The 25,137-nt window shown below is 39.8% G+C and overlaps 1 protein-coding gene across 6 annotated transcripts in view; it reads right to left on the minus strand.

Moving 5' to 3' along the window:
* daam2 (dishevelled associated activator of morphogenesis 2) overlaps nucleotides 1-25,137 on the minus strand; it is a 311,361-nt gene that overhangs the window by 163,444 nt on the left and 122,780 nt on the right. The window contains exons 1-2 of one of the 6 annotated variants that reach the window (XM_051646196.1): nucleotides 8,089-8,171; nucleotides 6,172-6,208 (exon numbers count right to left, since the gene is read on the minus strand). The exons of the other annotated variants lie outside the window; for them this stretch is intronic. The gene's annotated coding sequence lies outside the window, so the exon portion shown is untranslated. Of the gene's footprint in view, nucleotides 1-6,171; nucleotides 6,209-8,088; nucleotides 8,172-25,137 lie in introns of those variants that run through there. 6 annotated transcript variants of the gene reach the window in all.

Genomic DNA, 25,137 nt, shown 5'->3' on the forward strand with positions numbered 1-25,137 from the left:
TTAGGGCTGCAACTAAACTATTATTTTGATAATCGATTAATCTTTGATTATTTCTATGATTAATTGATTAATCGGATAAATGACATTTTATTTCTTGTATTTTATTAAAATCTGATTTTTCAAAAAACTAACATGATAAAGAGCGTAAGGATTTGGTTTGATTTACATTACTGAAATCACGATTCTATACGCTCACAAAACTTTGAACAAAGCCTGAATCATGAAAAGTTAAGTTTGAATTTATTATTATTATTTTCAGGACATATGCGAAACAGTTCCTTGTAAAACTGTGCTCAAATCAAAATCAAATCACTTTTATTGTCACACAACCATATACACAAGAGCAATAGTGTGTGAAATTCTTGGGTGCAGTTCCGAGCAACATAGCAGTCATGACACTGATGAAACATATACCAATTTACAATAAACATCAGATTTACACAACACAATTTAAAATCTAATATACACATAATTACACACAACACAATATACAATAACATACAATGTACAGTATACAATACACACAATATAGAATACACATTATACAATAAAAAATAGTATATATGGTATATATAAAATGTACAGTACATTCAGGCTGTCAGTTGATAGTCAGTTGCCAGTGTGTTGTTAAGAAAGAATATAATATAATAATAATATAATTTATGACAGTCCGGTGTGAGATATAAGAGTAAGAGTAGTAATAATAATAAAGTGCAGTGCTGATGTATTTTGATCGTGGGAGATCAAGAGTTCAAAAGTCTGATTGCTTGGGGGAAGAAGCTAACATGAAGTCGGCTGGTGCGGGTCCTGATGCTGCGATACCACCTGCCTGATGGTAGCAGTGAGAACAGCCCATGGCCCGGGTGGCTGGAGTCTCTGATGATCCTCCGAGCTTTTTTCACACACCGCCTGGTATATATGTCACCTCCGATGATGTGTCTGGCAGTTCACGTCACCCTTTGCAGGGCTTTGCGGTTGTGGGCGGTGCTATTGCCGTACCAGGCGGAGATGCAGCCAGTCAGGATGATCTCTACAGTGCAGGTCTAGAACCGTGTGAGAATGTGGCGGTTCATTCCAAACTTCCTCAGCCGTCTCAGGAAGAAGAGGCGCTGATGAGCCTTCTTTACAACGGCTTCAGTGTGGATGGACCATGTGAGTTCCTCAGTGATGTGGACACCCAGGAACTTGAAGCTGCTGGCTCTCTCCACTGGCGCTCCATTGATGGTGATGGGACTGTGTTCTCTATCTCTTCTCCTGAAGTCCACCACAAACTCCTTTGTCTTACTGACATTGAGGGAGAGGTTGTGCTCCTGACACCAGTGTGTCAGAGTGTGCACCTCTTCTCTGTAGGCTGTTTCATCATTGTCAGTGATCAGACCTACCACTGTCGTATCATCAGCAAACTTAATGATGGCATTGGAGCTATGTGTTGCCATACAGTCATGTGTGTACAGGGAATACAGGAGTGGGCTGAGAACACAGCCCTGTGGGGTTCCAGTATTGAGGGTCAGTGATGAGGAGATGTTACTGCCCATTCTAACCACCTGGCATCTGCTTGACAGGAAGTCCAGGATCCAGCTGCACAGTGAGCTGTTTAAGCCCAGAGCCCGGAATTTCACATCAAGCTTGGAGGGCACTTTGGTGTTGAATGCTGAGCTGTAGTCTACAAACAGCACTCTCACATAAGTGTTCCTTTTTTACAGGTGGGAGAGAGCAGTGTGTATTGTAGATGCAATGGCATCGTCAGTGGAATGGTTGTTGCGGTAAGCAAACTGCCGTGAGAGCTCTCTCCGCGAGGGCGGTGTTATTTCTTTCGAAATGAGCATAAAAAGTATTTAGCTCATCCGGGAGAGAGAAAGCGGAGTTCACAGCGGAGTATTTATTCCCTTTAAAGTCCGTGATGATATTAATTCCCTGCCACATGCTTCTAGAGTTGGTGGTGTTCAACTGTCCTTCAGTCTTGTTCCTGTACTGGCGTTTTGCTGCTCTGATAGTTTTGCGGAGGGCATAACTGGCTTGTTTCCTCCGCGTTCCCGGAATTAAAAGCAAAGGTCCGCGCATCAAGTGCCGCGCGAACATCGCTATTAATCCAAGGTTTCTGGTTGTGGTAGATCCATATTGTTTTGGTCAGAACAATATCCTCTATGCCCTTTCTGATGAAACGTGTTACGCTATCAGCGTAAAGCTTCATGTCGTCATCAGAGGCGGACTGGAACATCTCCCAGTCCTCGTGATCAAAACAGTCTTGTAGCATAGAGTCTGATTGGCCGACCAGCACTGGATCGTTCTGAGGGTGGGTGCTTCCTGTTTCAGTTTCTGCCTGTAAGCGGGCAGTGGTTAGATTTGCCAAATGGTGGGCAGGGGAGGGATTTGTAGCCATCCCGGAAGGGAGAGTAGCAATGGTCCAAAACCCGGTCCCCTCGTGTGTTGAAACTGATATGTTGGTGGTATTTTGGTGCGATTGATTTGAGATTGGCTTTGATAAAGTCCCCGGTCACAATGAACGCGGCCTCAGGGTGCGCGGTTTCCTGCTTGCTTATACTCCCATACAGTTCCTTGAGTGCCCGGTCTGTGTCGGCTTGTGGCGGGATGTACACAGCAGTGATAATGACCGCTGTGAATTCCCTCGGTAGCCAGAATGGTCGACACAGAAGCATGAGAAATTCCAGATCAGGAGAGCAGAAAGACTTGATAGAATGTACGTTCCTCTGATCACACCAGGATTTGTTGATCATACACCACCACCTCTGCTTTTACCTGAGAGGTCTTTCGCTCTGTCCGCTCGGTGCACGGAGAACCCCACGGGTTCGATGGCTGAGTCTGGAATCTCTGCAGACATCCAAGTTTCTGTTAGGCAGATAATGCAGCAGTCCCTCGTCTCTCGTTGGAAAGAGATCCACGCTTTCAGCTCGCAGAGCTTGTTGTCCAGAGACCAAACATTTGCCAGTAGAATACTGGGTAGCGGGGGTCGATTTGCATGACGTCTTTCTCTAATGAGAACGCGGCTCTATTTCCCCTTTTCCTTCTGTGTTTCCACGGCCGGGCTGCCCAGACAAAAGGCTCCACTGCCGTGTTTGTAAACAGCGGGTCAGCATTGATGAATTTGAAGTCCGGTTTACGGTGTGTAATTGCAGAACCAATGTCCAAAAGTGTTTGTCTGTCATAGACAGTAAGGCAGACAACATCCAAGACAATAAACATAAGAATTGTAAACAAAACAAACAAAAAACTACAATGTTGTGTTGGAGCTCGCAACGCAGCAGCTATACTCTGCGCCATCTTGAGTCACAGTAAAATGATCCATAGGGCATGGAGTGGGACCAAAAATCAGCCCAACAGAGAACAATAGTGACATGAGAATATAAATATTAATAATTCTGCCCAGCTACAAAGTACATAATTATGTTAGATACATATGCTTGTACACTGTCACTGATTACATACATTTAAGTATTTTAATATTATAGTTTTTAAAATAGTATTTTCACTAATTACATGTTTCTGAACTATTCTTCTCAAAAAATTGTTTATGCTTATCCATTAAAATAATGTTTGCCATAGTATAAATTTACAAGTGAAATCAGACATTACATGTGGCTTTATCAGGAGGACTTTCAAATATCAGGACCCTTAGCATTATTATACATTATATTCAGCATTACATACAGTTTAATATAGTACAATCATCTGTAAACCATATGCAAATCCACACTCGTGCTGAAAAGACTTTAACGGAGACTCTTGTGGTTAGAACATACAGTTTTGCGAAATACGTGGCTGATTTTGAATTCATAACATGTTAACACAATAAAGCATAAAATAGCAGTAAAATGTTAGTGAGAGAAACAACTCTCGCGCACCAAACAGCACAAGCACTCTGTCAACGCACCTGACGCAGCAACCCCTCCACATTAAACTGTAGGCTTAGGATCTTCTTTGAATTGTTTATAAAATTCTCTCGTGCACTGGACAACTTGGGTCATGTTTTTTCCGCTTCAACTTGTCTGTTTTTCAAACAAGTTTCATAATGAAACACATTTTTCACTTGGCTGTGAAGTGACGTCACTGACAAGACTTCTCCATGCTTACTGCAAATATCCAACTAATCGATAATTAAATTAGTTGTCAATGATTTCCATTATCGATAATTATCAATATTATCGATTAGTTGTTGCAGCTCTAATTACAAGCATTCAGTTTTTGTACTCAGATTCCATCATGCAGATTACATGTAATGTTCCTTCCCAGCACTGTTGCTAAGGCAAGCATCACAATGGACCCTTTTCACACATCTTGGTTTTGGAACATACAGTAGAAGGAAACAACTGCAGGCTAAACTTCGATAGTGATGAATGGGAGTGAATTGGAGAAGACGCAAAATGATTTTTGCTCACCCATGTGCTCTAACATCAAAAGAAAAACCCCACTTTTATGTTTTCACAACTTTCCAAATGAAGAAAACAAAGAGAGCGATGGATTACGACAGTCAGAAGAGAGAAGATGGCAAACTTACTGTCACTTTCTCAGCAACTGTATTAGAAACCTCATCGCATCTGTGGTAACTCATTTGATTTAATTCCAGGGTAACATATTTCAAAGTCAAATGTAAAAATAAATTTACACGAATTAAAAAATAGTAAATACAAAAAGTATACTAGATTTAAGCTGCTTAATAAGGTGGAAAAACATCATCACAGTCTGTGAAAAGGATCCACTACTATCGCATAGCCCTTTTCATAACACCCCTCATAAATGCAACTCATAACACCTTAGCAACCACACGTTCAACTGGTAGCATGTCGTTAGCAATGCCAAGGTCACAGGCTCATTTTTCAGGGAATGAACTTACAGATAAAATGTATAGTTGAAGCACTGTATGTTGTTTTTGATAAAATCATCTGCCAAATGAATAAATGTAAAAACACAGCAATGCCTACCAAAACACCCTAGCATTGCGGCTGCAACTTTTACAAAGGCAAGAACCACTCACATTTTCTTCAGAGAATGTAACAATCCAGGTATTTAATTCTTTCAATTCCCTTGTAACAGATCACAATTACTTTGAGTCCTGATAACATTCTGTATAACATTTTATTCATGAGTGTCTATAGATATGTGCTACAGGGTTCTGAGTCTGTTCAAAATTCCCCTGTAAAATAGCTGAAAGGAGATCTGGCTGTCCATAGGACCACCGTATGAGATATCACACACCCATTAATACCACCACTGAATGCCCCCACTTAGCCTACACACATACATGCACACATACAGACATACAGGCTTAGCCAGAGCTTGAGTCTGGACAAACAAGGCCAGCTTTCTCTCATCACTCACCCCGCCTTACACTCAACACTGCCAGGAAAAGTAGGCCAAGAGTTCTGCCACTCTTCCATTCTCTCTAACACACACATGTACAGCTGTGGGGGCAAAGGAAGCAGGCAGACCAGTGTGGATGAATGGAAACTAGTGAGGAAGACTAACAGACAGGAAAGAAAAAGAGAGGGGGAAAGGAAATGCATTGATTGCCAATTAAGTCAGCATTCCACTCCAGAGGAAATATAAAGCCAAAGACTAAACATTTATTTTATATTTATGTGTTTTTCACATTAGGTGAAGTATAATATTTTTTATGTTGAAATCCTGTCCCAATTTATGTGTAGATTAAGCTATAGGTAAGCCATGCATAGGTTGATTTCCTGAAGACTATAAACACTATGGCTCTCTCTCTTAAAATTCCAAGATCAATCTTTTACCTGAGGTGCAATCCTCTATAATGCAAGTAAATCACTTGTATATGTGACATTTTTCGATGTATGTGACTAAAAAATTTTGATTAGCCACTGGCTGTTAGATTTTCAGATTTCACTCACTATTAAAGTAGTATTGTGGCTGAGAAGTTTAGCACCGAGATCCTTTAACTGCGTGTTGAGAGGTAAAGTTTGGTTTGATTCATTTCATGTATGCCTAATGTGTGTTCAAAGACGAGATCAATGAGAACTATTTGTCTAGGGCTGTCAGGATTATGAAATTGGGCTGACGGTTTATTGTCTTACAAATAAATGTGATTATAAAGATTAACTGTCTGTTTTATGGCTTTCATGATTGACTATTAATTGTCTGTTTTAAAGGGATAGTTCACCTAAAAATTACAATTCTCTCATCTTTACTCACCCTCATGCCATCCCAGAAGTGTATGACTTTCTGTCTTCTGCAGAACACAAATAAAGATTTTTAGCAGAATATCTCATCTCTGTAGGTCCTTTCAATGCAAGTGAATGGTGACGAGAACCTTGAAGTTTTAAAAACATATAAAAACACCATAAAAGTAATCCAGACACCAGTAGTTAAATCCATGCCTTCAGAAGAAATATGATAGGTGTTGGTGGGAAACAGATCAATATTTAAGTCCTTTTTTAACTATAAATCTCCAGGACTTAAATAAATTGACTGCAGATAAACTGACTCATCCATTGTTTATGTTTTGTAGCGAGTTGTCTTGGCTGTTGTTGCATCAAGTTCAGGCATCGCCGCCACAACAGCGTCACATGCTTAAGTCGGAGCTTATTTAAGTAAAGTTCCTGCTTTTGTGTCTCTGAAGGAAAAACGACACTTGGAATTTAATCGGACAGGTAGAGTTCCACAACAAACTGATTTTAGTTCAGGTACTAGTTCCACAATTGTGTGGAAAAGTGCCTAAGGTATCTTGAAAGAAGTACTTTTGCATGCTATTGTTTGGAACAGTCTTCCTGTCAGGAGCACAGCCTTAAAGATCCCATGAAATGGTTTGAAGTCTTTTCATTTAATTTAATTCGATTAATTTAAAACACTGTTTTACTCCCTTTTGAAATTAAACCTGAAATTAGCTTCCAATTACTTTAGTAACTTTTCTCAGTCTTAGGAATTACTGTCTCCGACTTTTAACTCTCCTTGTTCTGTATTTTTTACCCTTGCATTTTAGGATGCTAGCTTGAGTCTCTCTCACAGAGTATCACTGCTATCTCTTTCTCGATCCTGCATCTCCCTTTCATGTCAGTGAGCTGTAATCGCTCCAGGGTTGTAAGGTCTTGTTTACTTCATCTCCAAGAGATCTCATCTCCATTAATTCCTTTCTCATAGGGGATCCAAGCCAATCGCTTACCCCTACAGCATCTTAACAGCTTTATTAAACACGGTTTATTGCCAAGATACAAATCAGGAGATTGTAGTAAATTCACAGTGTTGTTGATCAGCTGCAATGTTACACCCCAAGTTACCATGGTAACCATAGTTTTTAAAATACCATAGTTATTGTTACTACAATAAAACTGTGGTAATTTGGTCAGAGCTGTGGTGTAGCGGGTAGTGCACATGGTCACGACACATAAGAGCACTTGTACTTATGGGTGGCAAGTAGGAATCTTGTCTGTCATGTCATGATCGCATTCCTGATTTCTCTCCATCCACTTTCCTGTCTCTCAACATTTTCAGATGAGTAACAAAGCAAAAAGCCCATCAAAAATAACAATAATAAAAAGTGGTAACTTGTTCTTACCCACCACCACTCATTAAAACAAAAAATCCAATCAATTCCCAATGATAAAATCAAGTACCACCCTACAATTTTTCTTGAAAGTCCTGTTTCACTCAGAAAAACACTACCCTTCAAAAGTTGTTTTTAAAAGAACATTTTAATTATGTTGGGGGTTTTTCACCTTGGATGAATTAAATTGATCAAAAACACTACCTTAAACATTAGTAATACTGCAAACTATTACTGTTTGAAATATGTTTTATTATTTTTAAATACAAATTTTACCTATTGATGCCAAAGCTCCATTTTCAGCAGTCATTACACAAGTCTACTATGAAAAAAAATTACGTAATCCAAAAGAAATTATTCTAATGTGCTAATTTGGTACTCAAGAAACATTTATTTTTGTTAAACAGTTGAAAACGGATGTGCTACTTGTATCTACTTTAATATGGACATTGCAATACAGTGTATTTTTACTGTAGTACTGTAAGTATTGAGTACACTTGCATTTCTTGCAATTCACTTTACCCTTGCAGATCAAATTTTTGTTTTAAAATGGACAAAAAGAAACAAACCTTTGTAGAATCTCAACAGTCTATTGTTCTTTTGAAGGATAAAGCTACTACATCCATGACTGTCTTGAAAGAATACAACGAACTGGATCTACCCTGGATAGAGAGAGAATGTGGAAGGCCCAGAAGCACGACAACAAGAAGACAACAAGTATATCCGAGTCCCTAATTTTAGAAACAGACCACTCACAAGTCCTAAATTGGCAGCTTCAATAAGCAGTACAAACCAAACACCAGTTTCATTTGCAAGAGACACTGTAATGCTGGCATTTTAGGCAGATCTGAAACTGGCAAATAAAAAGAAAATGGTAGAATGTGGCAAGAACATAAAATACTGAGTGGTAAAATATTAGAAATAAGTATTACAAACTACACTGCAGGAGAGCCAAAATTAAAATATTATTGTTTACAATATCAAAAATAACTGGATTTTTGGCAGGTTACCATAATTGGTTGATACCATTGGCTAACTGCAGCTGGGAAGACACTGTGCAACATTTCTGTACAGTCAATTCATGCAGACACTCCCTTTGCTGAGACCCCTGATGATGGCACAGAGGTTACATTATTGAGAATGAAACAGCCAATGATGTAAATATGGATTCGGATATGTAGATAAACTGAAAAATTAACAAAAATCAAATCTAATTCTGTGCACACAATAATGCATAATAATATCCATGCTGTCTTTGACACACATACGCCATAGGGCAGAGCAAGTAGGCAGGGTAGCCTGTAATTGCTCTGGAGAATGGCGGTGTGTATGTGTGTGTGTGTGTGGAGAGAGAGAAGGGGGGATGCTGCCATTTCTCATTCAGCCCACAACCACATCGCATCATTCAGTGAGGTGCTGGAAGTAGGTCAGTAGAGAGGAGAGGGAGGAGCATTTCTGACACACAAACAAACCTCAAACGATTCCTTTCTCTTGTTTTATTGTCTCTCACTTGTGAGAGCAGCGGCGTCGATCACATTTTCTGTACAAACACAGCCACTTCCATACCCCTCTTTTTTATTTGGCATTTCCTCTAGCTATCACAGCATTTAGAGAAACCTCTATATCTGCACTAAACTTAGTTAGGGATTTGAACCGACTGATCTGTAAAAATCACTGTAAATTGGGGAAAAATATAGAAAGTTTTGAAAAGTCTGTGCTAACCAACATTCGAACTACTGCCCCCAGAGGCCGAAGTGGGAAGTGATATGTAGTCTTCAATTTCCAGGTAAAATGCCCACAGGGGGGCACCAAAAGTGAGTTTTAAAGAGAGTTGGTTTTAGTTGTAAATGATGTAATACATAAAAGCGTGTCTCTCTACATCTAATCTTCCTTGCACAGCTTTGGCTTTCTGTAATGTAAATACACTTTTCTGCATCCCCCCCACCACCATATGAAGAATATTTTCACATTCTTTTCACATGTTTCCCAAAGAATTCATTCCACCATGTCTTCGAGACAAGACCTGGGGGACTAATGGAATCTCTGGTATTACAAACTGCCTCTTTCACAGTGGCCGAATGGAATCTTTTCATTTTCCCTCTATCTCTCTCTCTTACCCTTTTTTAGATTAATATCGTAGGTTACCCTTTCTTGAGGGCCCCAGTAGATGTTCAAGGTCACTGTAGATGATATTTACCAATGTCTGAGGGGAATAAAAAGACAGTGACGTACAAAAAACAAATAGAATCAGTGTATTTCATTATGGGATTTCAAAATGTCCTGGTTACTTCCGTAACCTCTGTTCCCTGATGGAGGGAACGAGATGTTGTGTCGATGTAGTGACACTAGGGGTCACTCTTGGGAGCCCCAAAAAAAGGCCAATGGGAATTGGCGAGCAGAATCTACATGCCACTCCCCCGGACATACGTGTATAAAAGGAGCTGGTATGCAACCACTCATTCAGGTTTTGTGCTGAGGAGCCGAGACAAGGTTCAGCGGGTAGTTCAGTATTGTGGCAAGAGGGACACAACGTCTCATTCCCTCCATCAGGGAATGGAGGTTACAAAAGTAACCATGATGTTCCCTATCTGTCACTCACTCGACGTTGTGTCGATGTAGTGACACTAGGGGTCCCTATACAAAATGCCACAACTAGCTGAACTGTGTTACGTGGACTGGTGGTGCGAGATGGGCAGACCGCTGTGTGCCTCGTAGCCAGCGCACCAGGCCATCACGTAACCTCCCCCAACGCTCTTATGAGCATCGAACGGTCCTTTGGGAACAAGTGGACTGCCAACAATAGGGACAGGCTAGCCCAGCCGTGGCCTCTTTTCCTCTTTTTTTCTCCCCAAAAAGAGTGGAATTTGTTAACCGACTGGGGGCCATAAATGTCTACATCGGGGGGGTGTCACTTCCAAGGGGAAGACACCACGGAGACCACACCCCGCCCAGAGAAGGGGAGGGGGGTATTTTGAGTGGAAATATGTCACATGGTCTTACCGAGTCTTGTCAGAAGTATGTCATGTGGAGAAGTCGCATGGTAGGTCCTACCCAAGGGGGAGGAGTTTCTACAAACATGGTGACTGGGGGCAGAGGGGCCTCTGCCTAAGGAAGATTCTGGACGAATTCCCCGAAGGACTACAGAGAGGTCCCACGAGGGGATGAGGTGCAGTCTGGAGGGATTCAACCTCCTAGCGCCTCTCAGGAACCTGATGATCAAGTCGTGCTTCCCCAAATACTTACCATCCACTGCATCGTGATGTGCCAAAATGGCGGCTACATACACCTTCAAGGTGGAGGGGGACAGCCACCCCTTCAGCCTCTCCTGCAGGAAGGAAAGCACCGATCCGACTGTGCATCTCTGGGGGTCTTCGCGTCGGGAAGGACACCACTTAGCAAACAGACGCCACTTCAAGGCATACAGGCGCCTCGTAGAGGGAGCCCTAGCCTGAGTGATCGTGTCTACCACCGCGGGTGGTAGGCCACTTAGGTCTTCTGCGTCCCGTCCAAGGGCCAGACGTGGAGATTCCAGAGGTCTGGTCGTGGGTGCCAGATGGTGCCCCGTCCCTGAGAAAGAAGGTCCTTCCTCAGGGGAATTCGCCGGGGGGGCTGTCGCGAGGAGCATGAGGTCAGAGAACCACGTCTGGGTGGGCTAGTAGGGTGCTACTAGGATGAACTCGAAGGTGTCGCCAAACAGGCCAACCTGGCAAATGGGAGCGTCAAGGAACCGTGCCTTGTCTGCCTCTCTCATCTCGACCAGTTTGAGCCAAAGGTGGCGCTCCTGGACCACCAGGGTGGACATCGCCTGCCCGAGAGACCGTGCCGTGACCTTCGTCACCCGGAGAGCAAGGTCGGTTGCCGAGCACAGTTCCTGCATCAATCCCGGGTCAGAACTACCCTCGTGCAGCTCTTTTAGCGCCTTGGCTTGGTGTACCTGCAGGAGAGCCATGGCGTGCAGGGCGGAGGCGGCTTGTCAAGCGGCACTGTGGGCCTTAGTCGTCAGAGACGACGTAAACCTACAGGCCCTGGATGGGAGCTTCGGGCACCCACGCCAGGTGGCAGCACTCTGTGGGCACAAGTGCACCACGAGCACCTCATCCACCTGGGGGATCACCGAATACCCCTTGGCCGCCCCACCATCGAGGGTAGTGAGAGCGGGGGAGCTGAAAGATCGGGATCGGGTAGTAAAAGGTGCCCCCCAGTGCTAACCGACGCGGCCTCATAGCCGTAGGTAGAAGGACCGAGGTGGGGAGCTGCAACGTTGCCATGGTCATGTTCTCGCAATGAGGACAAGACCCATCCACAAACAATGTCTCTGTGTGTGCAGCGCCCAGACACTTAAGACAGCGATCGTGGCCATCAGAAGCTGAGATATAACGACCGCAACCAGGAATAACACACAAACGGAAAGGCATCATTAAAAAGATGTTCCGTGTGTGCCACTCTTTTATGAAAATATACTCTTTTTAGAATATACTCTTTGTTTTGCTCTGCCAAAGCGCCCAGGGGCGTTCTCTGCACTCCACGAGTGCAGAGGGGGAGAAGCCGCTGAAATGCGCCAAAAATTCAGCAGTTTGAGGTGAACGGAAGGGAGAATTGAATTCAGTGCACTGAATGCGACCGCTCGGCTCCGAAGAGAAAATCTGAATGAGTGGTTGCATACCAGCTCCTTTTATACCCGTATGTCCGGGGGGAGTGGCATGCAAATTCCACTCGCCAATTCCCATTGGCCTTTTTTTGGGGCTCCCAAGAGTGACCCCTAGTGTCACTACATCGACACAACTTCGAGTGAGTGACAGATAGGGAACTAAATGAGGAATATCTGTAAAGAACAAAACAAGAAATATCTGGGCTATGATACTAACACTATTATTTGGGACACACTACATCACATATGTACTATCAAGGATGGATAGTTACCAAACTTACCACTAATTTGTAAATAAAACAGTTTGCAGCTCTCCACTACTGTCAAACCTTTGGCAAATATCTGCCATTATTGGCCAGGGCAGTCTCACAATGCAGACATCCCTGTACAACTTTTGCCTGCACCATGTCATAAACAGAACAATCCCTCCTCAGTTCAGAGAATTCCGTCATAGGCTCTGCAATTTTTGGATGTTACTGTATCATTTAGTATCCACAATATTGCTTAACTACAATATGTTTTATTAAACTTATTATTATTATTATTTTATATTTTAAAAAAGCCCTATAAAAGTTTTCCAAACCACTCATGTTGAATTACAAGTTGTCTTATGCCATATGATAGCTTTGTATGAGGAACAGAGTGAAAAAGGCAGTCATACTGTATCTCATTTAGAAAGATACATCCACACCCATTTGCATTTGACAGTACTGATGTCAAAGCTGTTGTAACTGTTGATGAGGTGGCAATTTTCTAATGTTTGAATAAGTGTGGGATGGAGCTGATGGTCATCATTGAAAACAGACTTAAATTTGGGTCTGTTCCACACACAAAGCCATCAAGCAGTCTCTGAAGAACTGGAATGAAGCGTACGATCGATCAGCATGGAATACTTTTATGATTATTTTTGATAAAGGTGCTTTTCTAATTTTTTTAAGCCACAACTCAGACATTTTGAATTAAATAACAAAACAATGAAAAAATGATTCCAATTTTAAATTAATTTAATTTTAAAATGGAGCCTTGGGTAAAGTATTAAAATCCTCCTAAATAAGTTTAGTAGAGCACCAAAAAGACCTTTAAAATATGGGTGATGTTTTGGTGGTGCAGGCAAAAATTTGGCTTAAGGTTTCGTTATGAGAGTATGTTATTATGGCAAAGCTGAGGAAACGAGACAAATCACTACTTTCATAACAATCAGCGGCTAAAAAGATGTTTGTGATACCTGACTAGCTGAAAGTCACAAGGGACTAATACTTTACTGATGTCCATGCATAAGGTACTGTGTGAATGTACAGTGTTTCTGCATATGTACTGTATGTCTATTGATTTTGGCCTCTAGCCTGAGTGTTATTGACAGTGTGTAGCCTGACAATTTCATGGATGCCTTCTCACATGCTGGCCAATGTGGAGGATGGTATGATGTCCCACTCATACCCCCCCCCCATGTGTGGAGTTTACTACAATAACTTTCTCTTTTATAAGAGAAGTCACGGACGATTTTGCGACAGGTATGTGTCATTTTACAGCTCTCCCCATTCATTTGTATATTATCTACAAATGGTGACTCACTGTCATAACATGCTAGTTGACCATTACACTCTCTCCTATGACAGAACCGTGGAGGTGTTTATCTCTGTAAATAAAAGAATCTCTGATATATCCACCTTTTTTTTCAGCGTGACTAGGGCTCCGCCATTATACCCTTGAATGTGAAACTCTATAATAATAATAATAATAATTTATAATTATATTTATTTATCACACATACATTTGCACATATACAGTGAAATTCTTTTTTTCACATATCCCAGCTAAGCCGGGGTCAGAGTGCAGGGTCTTCCGGTATAAGCCATCACCAGCTATGTTAGCGATACAAAAATAATGATTTATACTGCTTTATATTGCAGGCTGGGAACATATGTCAACATATTTTTAACATTAATAACTATTTTCAAAAACATATTTGGTTTGCAGCTCAAATAGTTTTACCATTAATCGCATTTTGCCATCGTGATTTGGTTACAATCGTATACTTCTGTTCTCTTCGTTCTGCTGGTTCTATCTCTCTATATCAGCCTCTTTGTAAATTGAAAACCATGGGTGGTAGGGCCTTTTCTTCCATTGCTCCTAAGCTGTGGAACTCACTACCTGTTTCCATTAGGAGTGCTCCTTCATTTGATTGTTTTAAGAAACTGCTTAAAACTTACCTTTTTAATCAGGTTTGTATTTGTTAATTTGTTTGTGATTGTTGTTATTGTGATAGTAATATACTGTAGCACCTTGAGTACAAGAAAGGCACATTACAAATAAAATGTATTATTATTATTATTATTATTATGAATTTTTATGAGAGAGAAAGTACTGATCGCCTTTATAAATTAATATATAAGGGCAACATCTGAGGTTTAGCAGATAAATATGAATGGTGGTTTACATGGAGACATTAAAAAACTGCATCGTCACGCTCTCGGTAAAGTAAGAAGCAGATTTTATTATTTTCTCTTCAATACAACACACAACAACAAGTGAATAATCTACTTAATCTTTTACCATAATGTTATTTGACATTGGCATATTATTCTGCTGTACATCCTGTGGTCATGTAATAGTTTATAAGCACATATCACTCAATTCTGGTCTTATTATCCTTCTAATTATTTACGTTTCGGTCAATGACAGCAGAACTCTGTCACACTTTCAGGAAACACAGCCGCTTGCTTCCGTGTTGCAAAATAAGTTGGATAAGGTTATTATTATACAAAGCTGTGGGCAGAAGGGGAGTAAGTATTAAGAACATTGTATAATTATTGTCATTTTTTTTTAGGGGTATTTCACTATTTTACTTAGAAATTACTAAAATAAAAATATATATATAAAATATGACCTGAAGAAATGCTGACTAAATTACGCTAAATGATATTTTCGTCAAAAGACAAAACATTATGACAAAAATAAAATAAATAAATTAAAATGAACACGTCATGAGTGTAAATAAGTGTTAACAGTAAGTACTCCGAGAATCAGTGCTTTACATAAAAATTATGTAAAAATGTAAAATTGTTACAATATTTAATCATTTGTAAAGTAAGGCAGAAACAAACATCCTACATCTGTCATAGTCCATCCATCATTTTCATTCACTTTCGTTGCATAAAAAAGGGCAGACTGGACATTTTGCTACATAACTTCTTGTTCTATAGAAGACATAAAATCATAGATGTTTGGAATGACAAGAGGTTGCGTGGATGGTGACATAATTTTCTTTTTTTTAGGGAACTATTCTTGAGTTACATAATTGAATGTCCTGTGGATCATCAGTAAAACTTTATTTTTAAATGTATTAAGAAGTTTTAGCTGAAGTATGTGTGACATGAAAGATAGACTTATCCTTGACCATAATAGGACATTAGTCTGCCTGGACAGCACACAAGTCATTGTCTGCTGTGGTGTGTGTGTGTGGGTGTGTGTGTCTGTGTGTGCGTGTGTACATGTGCGTGTGGAGAAGGGAGCTTAATATGGAAGAACAGATTGCATTACATAAATAACAAGGCTACAGAACTGGCTGACTGCATGTAAACACGGCTTGATCTCTCCCATCTGCTTGGTCACACGTGTGTTTAGAGTATACAGAGATGCACACACACATGACTACATTTCATGCAATTTCAAGACACATTTGGTGCAGATTTTGCTTGTATTCTAAAGTAGGTGTATTTTAATAATGGGACTAGAGAGGCTAATTCCACCAGATGGAGGGGGATTGTGGAAAAAATAACTCCATGAAGCTTACTTCATAAACTCCATTAAAGTTCATATTTCTGAAGATCTTCCTCTCCTCCATAGCTTTCAAATCTCATTTGAGCTTGTGCACATCAAGATTGGTATCGAGAGACACATTACAACCAATGGTGTTTGGCATCACTGATGCTAAATCTGGCACGACATGTCTTTAGTGTGCATCAGACCTAAGAGCTATGGTGGTGATGAGGATTTTCAGGGAATAATCACTTAAATATTTGGTCTGTTCCTCATATCGACTATAGTGCTTTTTAGTCACTATGTGTTTTTTTAGTGTATAGAAAAGACGAGCTTGTACATTCTGCTAAAAATTTATTTTAATGTTCCACAGAAAGAAAAAAAATGTCATGTGGGTGAGTAAATGATGACATAATTTTCATTTTTGGATGATTTACTCCTTTAAATGCCTACGTGCAACAGAGATATATAAGCAAAGTCAATCCTCCCTCTATCTCTCTATTCAGTCCAAATCACTTCCTCTCTCTTCTCTCATCTGATAATGGAAGGATAGACTACGCCTTTGGGGAAGGACCATCTACAACTTTCACCATGAAAACCTGAGCCAAGCCTTCACATGTAACAGTCAACATTGTCTGACTAAAAAACAGATCAGTGAGTATGCTTATTGGAATTTGAGAATTATTTAACAAGTCAAAGCAGCATCCTAACTTAAATGGAACCTCACAAACAGCTGATCTAAAATGTACTACAAAGGCAGCCAGGGCCAGACTGAGGAAAAATATTTGGCCAGAAGACTTGCACTCATGCAGGCCACCTGATAAATTGAAAGCAATTTGTTAAACCACTGATAACCTACTGTAATGTATCTAAAAATATAAATAAATAAAAAAAAGCATAATTCATATTACTTGAAGAATAATTTAACAAATGTTGGGAAAGTGATACCATTGTTGATTTTGTTTGTATTTCTATTGTGCCTAATTTTTATATTTATACCAACTCCCTGCCACCTATAACATTAGTCATTAGCACATAACAAACATATCCTGTATGTAAAATATTGTCTTTTCAATAAATATATCCTTGATTTTTAAACATATCCTAAAAAACCAACTAAATATTTAATATAAACAATTGTTCAACTGGCTAAAATCAAACTAAAACAGGGGTAGGGGTGTCAAACTCATTTTAAGTTGAGGGCCAAAATGTCATCTTAAAGTAACTGAATTATTTTGATTGAATTAAACCTGGGTTTACCTCTAGAGAGTGCATGCAAGTACATGTTCTACTGAAGCTAATAAAGTCTGGAATCAACTTTTTCCTGCTTGAATAACTAATATTTGGGTAAAACAAAAGATAGCACACACTGCTCTTGGCTCTTTAGCTGTAAAACTATCTAAAACTGAACATTATAACAATGTAAGGCCTTAATTATTATTATTATTTTTTTAATTACAGATCATTTTAATTAACATCTGCTTTTCTTTGGCAGCATCAAATCTTTATAATATCTAATAATAAATGTATTATAAGATAACTAATAATAACTAAAAAGAAATATTTAACAGCAAGTCCCAAAACGTGACTGTATTCTGAAAATAAGCTAAAAAAATAAATAAATAAATAAATCAGCAAACTCCCGAATGCCGTTTAAAAGCAAATTAAAAATTAATTGCTGACTGTAAATAGCCAATAAAATAATAATAAAAACAAGTGGGGCAAATCAGTCACAAGACAGGCCACGTCACTGGGATTTCTCCCGGTTCTCCTGGTGGCCAGTCCTGGCCTGAAGGCAGCAATTCCATGCACCACAATGGTTGACCTCTTTACATGAGATTTGACATTAGCAATGTACTAAGTTAACATCATGATACTCTAAGCATAAAACATGCTTAACAGACAGGCACCTATGATGTTTAACTATAGATCAATACAGAGGCGTCATGCACCAATTTTTTCTGGAGGAGCAGCTGTGTCATGACTCTACAATAAAATTCACACTAAAATAGCACACAATAAGATAAGTCGCTTTCTTTAAAAATGAAGAGACAATAGTTTATAGAAGCCACACTTTTTTTTTTTTATTTGATATCTTTTATTAACATCACTTGGGTGCTCAACCTTCCCCATGAGTGCGAGCCATCGCCTATAGCGGTATTTCTACTACAGTGTTTTAGAAAAACACTCTTTAACTACAATAATCATTCCACTTAACTATTGAAGGAACATACTTTTTTTTGGAAGTTAACCATTGAATAAACCATTCAAAATCCACTTGGCTCATCAGTTTGAATGGGTATGACGCCTTTGGTTAGATAGTCTAGATAGGCAAAAGACTAGGTTTTAGAACAAAGCTATCACCCCTAATTTGGCTGTAAATTTATGTCAGCTTTTGCAGTATTTGGGTATGTCAGGTGTGTTGTAAATACTTAAATGCATCCATGTTTAGACCATCAGTTGAGGTTTAATCTAATGTGGCAGCACAGAAATTCTGCTTTCCTTTAATGTGGGCCAGCAGACAGACAGACCGACACACACACTCACTCACTATTGGAGCCAGTGATCAGACTTCACAGGTTGATGCATTGTTCTTTACAAACAACTGGGCATTTACTTTTAGGGCTTTTTGGCCCCATGAATGTGCCTCTCTGAAAGGCTAAACATTTCTGCTAAATCACAGGAAAGCATGGATCCACAAGGGATGTTGATTAACCTCCATTTCATTCATTCTCTTATGAATTCATTCTCTTCCATATCAACATCTGCTTTTGAGCAGTGTGAACTTGGTTCACACATGTGTGCGAGCAGACTATTTGAGGAAGCATTGGTTCTTCGGTCACTTTAACAAGAATCATTATGATTAAAATAGAAGATGACAAATTGCAATAAGTCAGGTTTACGGTGCTGTTTACAATGCAGCTGTCATGTTTCTCTCCTTTAACAAATATTTTAGAGAGCATTTTTGGGATCAGAGGTCAAGTATGCGAATGATATACATTTGTGTGGAAAATTCATCCAAGCTTAGCTGTCTGAGGAGGTAAAATTTCAGACATGGTGGTCTTCATTTAACAGTGGCACACAAATTAATGCTGATCTTCTTTCTTTTAACTGATTGGTCTGTTGCACCAAAATAAAATAGATTTTATTAAGAAAATGCATGCTGTGCTATGCTAGGGTGTTGTGGATTGTTGCTAAGTGTTTGCTTACTGGTCCATGTCAAAAGAGCCCACCATGAGTTCACCCTGATATTATGGTCCTTAGATATAGCTCAGGTCCCTCCTTCAATATTTTAGCCGTATCGTTGTCTATCTGGTGTAAACCATTAAGACCTTTTCAGACCAGAGGCGATGCCATAATGCAAAACAAATCGCTGACGAATCGCCCTTTCAAGTTAAAAGCAAGGTGAATTTTCTCCGTTAGCACATTCATATCTTTACAATAGGTGGTGCTAATAGACAAGCAATTTTACCCCGGTAAGGTAGGTGGCACAATGCACCATTCAGCTGGTCTACCCTCTGCCTATCACGGCTGAGAAGAACTACTTGCAAAACAGCATGGAATAGACCTTTTTCACAGACTGTGATGATGCGTTTCCGCCTTATTTAGCAGCGTAAATATAAATGTTTTTTATGTTTTTATATATATATATATATATATATATATATATATATATATATATATATATATATATATATATATTATAAATTTTTTAAATATTGAATGTAAATTTATAACATTATGCTTTGTGTTATATTACCCTGGAATTAGTTTTAAAAAACGAATTACCACAGTTGCGAGGGGGTTCTATTACCGCTGCTGAGAGAGTGACAGTAAATTTGGCATCTTTTCCCATTTTACAGTCTTAATCCACCGTTCTCTATTTTTTTCCTCTTCTGGAAAGTCATTAAAACGTAAAAGTGGATTTTTTTTATTTTGGTCTTAAAGCAAATGGGTAAGTGAAAATAATATTTGCTGAGATCTCCCATTCAACGCTGTCAAAGTTTACCCTGCAAACGTTTACTTCCGCGTTCCAAAACCCGGAGTTTGAAAAAGGTCTATCATAATACGAAAGAAAAGCAAGCGAGTTCTCTAGCGAGATGATCGAGTTGACTGTCAGTATTATGAAAATACAGTCTGCGGGGTGATTAGAAATAATTGAGTGTAAAAAAAATACTATTAACAGAACAAACAATCAATTGTTATCAATTAGAACAATGCTGATTATTTGTCATTGACATCTGTTCAAAACACTGCATTGTACGAATTAAAAATGACACCTAAACGCTCAAAGTCTGTATAATAATGCAAGCAATAATACACAGATCTCAACCAACAAAACCCATCTTCAGTCTGACCCATTATTAGTTACTTTAAACTGTTAAAAACAGAACAGCTGTTTGATATACAAACACATGTTGATACAAAGAAATATACAGAGTACACTGTCACAGCAATCATATTAATATATTTGGAGAAGAAAAAAACACATAAGATTCATAGAACTGTTTATTAAAAAAGTGATTAAAAAGTCAAATATGCTGCAATATATATTATATTGTGAGAAGAACTCACATAAGATTAAATGCAAAGGCAAAAATGCAGCAAAAGGAAATACATTGTGTAGACATCAGAAAGTTTTTAAAGGGGATGCATTTTAAAGGCAGAGATCCAGCAATATAATTTACATGTTATAATAACCTATATTAGAAAATATTTGTTGATTCAGTCCAGGAAAACAACTATCTGTGCTTTAGCCGCACCAGTTGCGCTGGTTCTGGTTACTGCAGCAGCTCCTGACACAAGATCCAAAGCTCATATATTGTTGGTCAGAGCATTTCATAGCCAGTCGAAGAAAAAACAAATCAACACACACAAACATGTCGCCATGCAAACGTTTGCTCCAGGTGTGTATGCAACATCTTTATCGCAGCATTAAATTGAAAATTTACATTTGGTGTAAAAAAAAAAAAAAAAAAAAAGCCTTTAGTTTGATTGCTTAGAAAATTAATAGCACACCTCCACTCAACAAGCTACATGACTGGCAGTATGATTCATGTCTGTAGCATAAACACATAAACAGGATGTGTGGAATGAGTACCAAAAAAGAAAATTTAAGCTTAGGTGTTTAGAACATATAATAATAGTGATCCTTACCTTAGCAAGCACCACTAACAATCTTTTATTATTGTGTGATCAATCAAATATACTCTTGGTTGAAAGAGACAATAATGCAGGTATCTTTATAAGATAACCTGTGAAGTCACAACAAATTTAGAGGTGAAAAGTTGCCAAATTAAACTGCTGGGGTAAATTAGTCATCTTGACTTAGTCATTCCCTCAAGGCTTCCACTCCTATCCAGAACACTATTCTGTATTTACAGATTTTCAGCTTTCTATGCTCCAGGTTTCCTAGAGGTACCTGCCCTTAAATGATCTGTAATAAACAAGGTGTTTATACAGTCAGCTCAGCAGGAACAGTTGAATGGTGGAAATGTTTACAGGATTCATGGGCATGATGTGGAATTCAGGAGGACACTTTCAAGCTTGTAGTACTATTGACCCACTTTTGCCCAAGCAAACATTACCAATGCTGAGAGTCCCACAAATAGACCTACTGACTGATATGAACTGGACACTATTTATACCCAGTCGCTGGTGAGAGGTTTGACATTCTGTAAGACAGTATTAAAAGGCACAATTCCTACAGGTCACTGAGTGCATTTACATGCACTTTAAAAGTCTGATTTCAGTAGGACAAAAGCAATAATTTGTCTTTTTAAAATGTAATGAAAACGGGTTAGTTAGACCGAAATCATAACAGTCCGGTTTTTGCTAAATCTAACTAACAGACCTAGATAATGCAATTGTAGATCAGTTCCGTCTAGCATACACTTCAATCGGTCCACAATAGGCCTCAGCGTTCTGCGCATGCTCCAAAAATCAGAGGTGCCACGTGTTTTAACCAAGAAGTTGAATGCAACACAAAGCAGAGAAGATGAGCAAGAACATCAACACCAGAGGGTGTGTTTCATTCAGAAGACTTACAAAAATCGAGAGTGCCTGGCAAATTTGCTGGAAACTTGCAGCAAATTGTCTAACGTGATCTCATGAGAATTCATATGTATTCTTACGTAAAGTTTGGTTCTAGCAAACGTACATTCTCTTCGTTTGCATAGACACTGAAACGTACAATATTGACTCCATCCAAACGTCATCATTTTACGTATTAACACCTATAGAAACATACAAATGTTTACATGTACTGTTTGAATTGATTAATATTGAATAATTCATAGATTTAATCAGTTATTACATTTAATCAGGGTTGGGAGGGTTACTTTTGAAATGTATTCCTCTACAAATTACAGAATACATGCTGTAAAATGTAATTTGTAACATATTCCGTTAGATTACTCAAGGTCAGTAACGTATTCTAAATACTTTGGATTATTTCTTCAGCACATTTTTTCACTTGTTTTGACTATAAAAACTCTGCCTGTACAGTAAGACAAAATACACGTTAAAAATACATTCTCTGAAAAACCTAAATATCTTATGCAGTGTTGTTTCTAAAACAAGATCAATCAAATTTATATTGTTTTAAGGATTTTTTGATATTTTTTCAAGGAAAACTTATTATCAAGAATACGATTTTTGCCCTAATTTCAAAGGTCTTACAAGAAGAAAAGAAATTATGATCCAACGTAAATTTTCAACATAAAAAATATGAACGTGCCTGGTAACATGTGCATGTAAAATGGCAAGAAATAGCATTTTAGCTTAGTGTAAAGCTGACAATTTACATAAGGTTTATTTCTATTTCTTCTGCTCCAAACTTACTTCAAACTTCTCTGTCTGCTCGTATGAATGTAACACATCATAAGAAAGTGTTTCACCGCTGTTCAAATGCACTTTGGATCGCATCATTTATATGTATAAATGTTTCCCATCTGAAAGGACTAAATATTAAATGAAACAAATGTCAATAAAATGCAAAGTAATCTCTTCCTCCAAAATACATTTTGAATGTAACTATTCTAATTACCAATGGTTTAAATTGTAACTGTAGTGGAATACAGTTACTTATATTTTGTATTTTAAATACGTAATCCCGTTACATGTATTCCGTTACTCCCCAACCCTGCATTTAATTTATAATCAATGAGATTAGTTAAATGCCATCACATTTATTTAATGCAGCTGACATTATAATATGACATTTTAATGGTTTCATTCAGTTCTGTGTGATTTCTGCTGCCCTACACAAACATTTTAAAGGATTACATCACTTTAACCAAGACTAAACTTTAAAATATTAAAATGAATAAAAATTCTGTAATCGTTTAATCATTTATTAAGCATTTAGTTTTATTTTTGTTTGCCATGGGACACAAAAGGAGTTTTCAGAATTTGCCAAAAAACGTCCTGGTTACTTGCGTAACCACTGTTCCCTGATGGAGGGAATGAGACGTTGTGTCGATGTAGTGACACTAGGGGTCACTCTTGGGAGCCCGAAACACCTCTGGTCTTTGATAAAAGGCCAATAAAAATTGGCGAGTGGTATTTGCATGTCACTCCCCCGGACATATGGGTATAAAAGGAGCTGGTATGCAACCACTCATTCAGGTTTTATGCTGAGGAGCCGAGACAAGGTCCGGCCATTTCAGTGGGTAGTTCAGCGTTGTGGCAGGAGGGACACAACGTCTCGTTCCCTCCATCAGGAAACGGAGGTTACGCAAGTAACCAGGACATTCCGTATCTGTCACTCACTCGACGTTGTGTCGATGTAGTGACACTAGGGGTCTCTATACGAAACGCCGCAACTGGCTGAAATGTGTTACGTGAACTGGTGGTGTGTGATGGGAAGACCACTGTGTGCCTCGTAGCCAGCGCACCAGGCCGACACATAACCTCCCCCAACATAGTTATGAGTGTCGGATGGCCCTTTGGGGACAGGTCAACTACCCAAAAGATAGAGACAGGCTAACCCAGTCGTGGCCTCTTTTCCCCTTCTTTTTTTCCACTCCCTAAAAAAGAAGGGGGATTATCCGACTGGGCCACCAGGTCTAGTCGGGGCTGTCCCTCCCAAGGGGAGGACACCGCGGAGACCACACCTCGCCCAAAGAGAGGGAGGGATATTTAAGTGGAAAAATATGTCACATGGTCTTGCCGACCATGTGGAGAGTCTCATGGTAGATCCTACCCAACGGGGGAGGAGTTACTACAAACATGGAGACTGTGGCAGAGGGGGCTTTGCCCAAGGAAGACGCAGATTGCCAACAGGGAAACAAATTAGCGGAAGATATACATCGCATGGGGTTACCTTACAGGGAACCACCACATGCGGAGCACCTATCCCAGAACAGAGCTCTTAGTTAGCACGTGTACTGGGCCGGCATCGAGTCTCTCCGAAAACTCGGCTGCCACAGGGCTTGGAGGAAGTCAACCAGGGAACATAGTTGTAGTGAACACTACTGGGAATTAATGGCGCACGTCTTCAGCTCAGAGGAGGTGAAAGGCGCTATGTGCAAGTGATACACCCGGCTGGCTATCCCGGGCTTATCCGCTTGTATTGCGTGCCACTACCTGGGACGAAACCAGTTCCACCCGGAGATTGTAGAACCTTGCAAAGGTGTTGGGTGTTGCCCAGCCCGCTGCTCTGCAAATGTCTGTTAGAGAGGCACCCCTGGCCAGGGCCCAGGAGGCCGCTACACCCCTGGTAGAATGGGCTCGTAGCCCTACCGGGGGCGGCACGTCCTGGTCATGATATGCCATAGCTATGGCGTCAATGAGCCAGTGGGCGATCCTCTGCTTGGAGACAGTGCTTCCTTTCCGCTGTGCACCAAAGCAGACAAAGAGCTGCTCAGAGATCCTAAAGCTCTGCGTGCGATCCAAATAGATGCATAAAGCGCGCACCGGACACAGCAATGACAGGGCTGGGTCTGCCTCCTCCTGGGGCAGCGCTCGCAGGTTCACCACTTGGTCCCTAAAAGGGGTCGTGGGAACCTTGGGCACATAGCCTGGTCGGGGTCTCAAGATCACGTGAGAGTAGCCCGGACCGAACTCCAGGCACGTTTTGCTGACAGAGAATGCTTGCAGGTCTCCTACCCTCTTGATGGAAGTGAGGGCAGTCAGGAGGGCAGTCTTCAAGGAGAGTGCCTTAAGCTCAGGTGACTGCAAAAACTCAAAGGGGGCTCTCTGTAGACCC

Source organism: Myxocyprinus asiaticus, chromosome 20 (assembly GCF_019703515.2).
Source record: "Myxocyprinus asiaticus isolate MX2 ecotype Aquarium Trade chromosome 20, UBuf_Myxa_2, whole genome shotgun sequence".
Taxonomy (NCBI): domain Eukaryota; kingdom Metazoa; phylum Chordata; class Actinopteri; order Cypriniformes; family Catostomidae; genus Myxocyprinus; species Myxocyprinus asiaticus.